Below are 5,180 nucleotides of genomic sequence, written 5' to 3'. Positions count from 1 at the left end.
CTCTAGAGCCGGCGAGCCACAACTACTGAGCCTGCATGCTGCAACTATTGAAGCCTGCGCGCCTAGAGCCCTTGCTCCGCAACAAAAGAAGCCACCACAATGAGAAGCCCGCGCACCGCAATAAAGAGTAGCCCCCGCTCGCTGCAACTAGAGAAAGCCTGCGCACAGCCATGAAGACCCAACACAGCCAAAAATAAATAAATACATTTATATTAATAAAAGCCTATTTGTTAAAGTAGAAAATATGCATGGGAATAATTCCCAGTGACTTCAGAATGATAATTACCACCTAGAAAGGAGAGGAATGGGATGAGCTTTAGCTATAACTGTAATGCTTTTTTAAATTACTATTTTTAAAGACAAAGATACAAAGCAACAGAGGCGATGCAGCCATGAAGATTTGCTCCATTGGGTTGTTGTGACGAGCTTCTATTGCTTAACTTCTCCCCACCCCCCAAAACTGTGTGTTTTGCAATCTGGCAGAGACACAACCTCAAACTTTCTCAGGATTCGGTTGTAGTCATCTTTTGTTTCTAGGATAGAAGGTAAGAGATTGCAGAAGCATTTCCCTGGGGCCAGAAGGATGTTAATTATGAGAGCAGAAGTTCAGGGTTTCAGGTTGTGCTGTGCCAGAACTGAGGGCCGGATCCCAAGTGACAAAGGTGCCCAGGTGTGGTTTCATAAATGTTGCACATGATAGGTGAGGTCCCCTAAAGTCTGTGGACCAGAGCAGGACCCTGTGGTCCAGATCTGAGCATGACACTGTTTGTGATCATATTCATATTCACTTCAAATTCACTTTTACATATTCCCTTTTGAATATGCTAAGTTTGTGGTACCTTTGAGACATCCAAGTAGGGATGCCAGGTAGGCAGTCAGATCCACAAGTCCGGAGATCAGAGGAAAGACATAAATTTGAGAGTGATCAGCTGATAGCAACTGAAGCCATAGGTTAGGAGTGATGGATCTCCTGGAGGCAGAGTGTAGCATGAGAAAGGAGGGGTCTAGGGCTCAGGACACTTGAGGATCTCCAGTACAACCAAATAGAGCAGGATGAGCCAACAAAGGAGCAGGGAGCAGCCAGAGGGAGAGGGGAAAACCCAGGAGAGTGCTCAGTCCTGGAAGCCAAATAAAGACTGTGTTTCAATAAAGAATTGGTCAAGGGCTTCCCGGGTGGTGCAGTGGTTAAGAATCCGCCTGCCAATGCAGGGACATGCGTTCGAGCCCTGCTCCGGGAAGATCCCACATGCCGCAGAGCAACTAAGCCTGGGCGCCACAACTACTGAAGCCCACGCACCTAGATCCTATGCTCTGCAACAAGAGAAGCCACCTCAATGAGAAGCCCGTGCACCGCAACGAAGAGTAGCCCCGGCTTGCTGCAACTAGAGAAAGCCCACGCACAGCAACGAAGACCCAACGCAGCCAAAAATAAATAAATAAATAAAAGAATTGGTGAAAAGCATTGAATACTGGAGGGAGGTCAAGCAGAAGAAAACTAAATAATGGATTTAATGAAATGAGGGTCATAAAAAAAACCACCTGTGTGGCCTGGGAGAGGTGGACACCAGCCCAAGAGGGTTGAGGAATGAGTGGAAGTGAGGGACTAGAGAGAGAATTTTCCCCCAACTTTTTATTATGAAAAGTTTCAAACATACAGAAAAGTTGAAACTATAGTATAATGATCACTTGTACATCCACCACTTAATTTAAAATCGTTATCATTTATATGTACATACAAATATTTGCATATTTAGATATAGTCCTTGAACCATGTGAAAATTGAGGAAATCGTGATGCTTCACACTTGAACACTTCAGCACACATTGAGCACATTGCCTCAAAATAAGGACTTCCTCCAGCTAAGGAAATAACAGTCAGTCTCTAATACCACCTGTATACAGAATATACTCAGATGAACCCCCAAATGTCTTTTATACATGTCTTTTCAAATTAGGATCCCATCAATGTACATGCGCTGTGTGTGGGAGAGTGAGGCTGGATGAGGGGATGGAGAGGTACAGGGAGTGGTCAGAGGAGGAGGTGAGGTGGAGGTGGGGGTTGGTTTTTCGTGCTTTATTTTGAGAGGGAGAGGCTGAAGATTCAGGAGGGGAAAAGGGGGAGGGTAATCAAGGAAATGGGATGCAGTCACAAGTAGGGAAACTGGCTTTGGGCAGGAGGAGGGCACTGCCTCTGCTCCAGTGGTTCTCAAAGTGGGGTCCCCAGCCAGCAGCATCAAGCATCACCTGGAAACTAGTTACAACTGAAAATTCTAGCCCCCCACCCACCCACCCGCTGAATAAGAAACGTGTTTTAACACGCCCTCCAGGCAATTCTGATGCGCCAAGTTGGAAAACCATCGCTCTTTTCTGAAGGAACAGGGAGAGATGGGCACAGGTGCTATGTGGATTTGGTAACAGGTGGTTGAAGGAGTCCACCTCTAATGGCTTCAGTTTTCTCTGTGATGTAAGAGCAAGATCATCAACTGAATGTGAGGTGGAGACAGAGAGGCATCTCATAGGCTCCAGGATCAGGGAGTTTAATGTAGCCAATGACCAGCCTGATGTGACTGGTTAACAAAGCAATGCCTCTTAGGGACCACGAATGAGGAGTGGTGACCATTTCCTGGCTCGAGACTTCCTCCAACACTTCTTAGCTTGAAGAATAAACTCCTGAGGAAAAGAGATCATTAGGCTCACCAGGGTTGAGGTTTTGCCTGAGAGATACAAAGGATGGAAATATAGCAGGGCAAGGCAGTTCAGGATACTGTCGAGAGAGTTGATGAAATGAAGGACCACACAGGTGTAGCCACATGAGGTGGGGCTGATGGGCTAGAGGAAGGGAGGCATCATTGACCCGGAGGTCCCGGGAGACTGAGAAATGGTTGTGAGAGGAGCCGAGACTGAATGGGGGAAGCTTAGGAGATGGGGGTTGAGTGATTCTGGAGGAGCTGCTGCAGGTGACAAGGTCCAGGGTGTGACAGTGAGGAGGGGTGGCCAAGTCGGAGTGGAGAAGGTCCAGGGCATGAAGTCACCAAGGTGTTGAGATGTCAGGTGGGCAACAGGTCCTCTCCTTGGACAATGAGATGGGAAGAGACAGACAGTTTGCCGAGTGCCAGAGTCCCCCTGAGTGAGGTGGAGAGGTCTGGGAGGGGACAGACAGTAGCAAAAAGGAAGACAGCAATTTAGCCCAATGGCTGAGCCCCGGAGGCAAAGGGTTATTTTAAAGCAGAAACTGGGGGTGTGGGGGTGGAGGACGAGGGTCTGGAGTCAGCCATCTGGAGCAAGGAAAGCACCCTCACCTATAAGAAAATAAACAGCTGTCATTTCAGAAGCCTGCAGAGGAGGTAGTACCCTCCAGGGAGAGTTCAATTTCGGTTAAAGCCAGGAAGTGGAGGGAGCACTCCAAGGAGAAGCGAAGGGTAGGAGGAGACTCCCAGCTTATTAGAGGGCACGAGGGTGGGTTCAGGAGGGGGCACGTGGGTCAGAGCCAGAAAGCACAGAGTGTGGTGGAGACAACAACGCGGTAGAGTAGGTGGGCCAGGGAGTTTACATTTTCACTCTTAAATATAAAAACACGGATGGGAGGCAGGCTGGATATCATCTCATTAGTCTCTGGGAAGCTATAAGAAGTGATGGTTCAGGATGTGGCCTCTAGAGAAGACCTGCTGGATTCAAATCCCAGCGTTGTCATGCACGACCTTGGGCAAGGTCTCTGGGCCCCCATTTCCTCTTCTGTAAAATGGGGATAACAATAGTTCTGACCTCACAGGGTTGTTGTGCTGAACCAGTGACTTAGTGTGTTAAATGTTGAGAACAGTGTCTGGACAGTCATTTCAGATAACTCGGTGGTGGCTCCCAAGCCCAGGAGAGCAGCCTCTTGGCTCACCTGGCCCCTGCCCTGTGCTAGGTAGGAAAGCCAAGTAGCCACCCATTGGATGGGAACGAGGAGTTTGATGAGCTGCTGCAAATGCAAGAATGACTCCAAGATCAGAGACACCCAAGAAGATCCTGGTAGAAAAATGGACGCTTTGGGGGCAGCAGCTTGAAGACACTGCCTACATCTGGGAGGGAGGCTTGGTTCCCCAAGATCACAGAAGGTTTCATTGCTACATATCAGGCCAATTATGGCTTCTCTAATGATAGCGTGTCTAGCTCTACCGCAAAAATACAAGACGTCAATGCTAGGGATGCAGAGGAACTTCCACAAGAAAAACCTCAAACCCACTGATCCCAAAAAGAAGGGAGAGAAAAGGAAGAATCAAGATGGTCTCATGTCCACAAAGATAGAAATACAAATGTATTATATATCTGACTTGCCTCTAGACATTACAGTAGGTGAATTTACACAGCTGACATCCAAATTTTGCATTATTATGAGCGATCGTCAGAAGAATTTAAGGTCAAGTTTTACAAAGATAATCAAAGAAATCTTAAAGGACATGGGCTTTGCTGTTATTTGAAGAGGAAATCTTTGGATCTTGCATCACAGCTCTTCGATGAAGATGAAATTGGAAGCTATAGGGAGGAATGGACAGGGAGTTTGGGGTTAGTAGATGCAAACTCTTACACATAGAGCGGATAACAACAAGGTCCTACTGTATAGCACAAGGAGCTATATTCAATATCCTGAGATAAACCATGATGGAAAAGAATATTTTAAAAACTATATATGTATAACTGAATCACTTTGCTGTACAGCAGAAATTAACACAACATTAAGAAGCTACGAATTACAGCTCAAAGTGGCAACGTTTCAGCTGAAGGAGTGATATGATGCTTCAAAAAAGAAGAATAAGTACAAAATCTACAAGAAGAAGCTGTCTCTGCAACAGAAGCAATTGGACTGGAGACCTGAGAGGCAAGATGGGCCAACCAGAATGTACCAAGAGTGAGTTGTCATCATCAAAAATATATTTCATCCAGTGGATTCAGAGGATGATGCATTGGTGCCGAAGGAGATCAGAGAACACCTCTGAGTAGAGTGTTCCAAGCCTGGACAAATTAAGAAGCTCCTTTTCTTTGGTAGGCACGCAGCTGATGTGGAGGAATGCAGAGGAAGCTGGTTATTGTATTCAAACCCTTGATGGAAGGTGGTTTGATGGCCATCAAATCATTGCCCACGCAGGGGATGGGATTACAGACTATCGGGTTGAGGAGACCTCAGGAGAGAGGGAGAGTTGA

At 46.7% G+C, this 5,180-nt stretch overlaps 1 pseudogene; it reads left to right on the top strand.

Annotated features, from left to right (window-relative positions):
• The first annotated feature begins 2,007 nt into the window (after positions 1-2,007).
• Positions 2,008-5,180, top strand: LOC118904241 (annotated as a pseudogene).

This window comes from Balaenoptera musculus, chromosome 11 (genome assembly GCF_009873245.2).
Source record: "Balaenoptera musculus isolate JJ_BM4_2016_0621 chromosome 11, mBalMus1.pri.v3, whole genome shotgun sequence".
NCBI classification, from domain to species: Eukaryota; Metazoa; Chordata; class Mammalia; order Artiodactyla; family Balaenopteridae; genus Balaenoptera; species Balaenoptera musculus.
The sequence above is the reverse complement of the archived record's forward strand: the minus strand, read 5'-3'. Positions and strand labels throughout refer to the sequence as shown.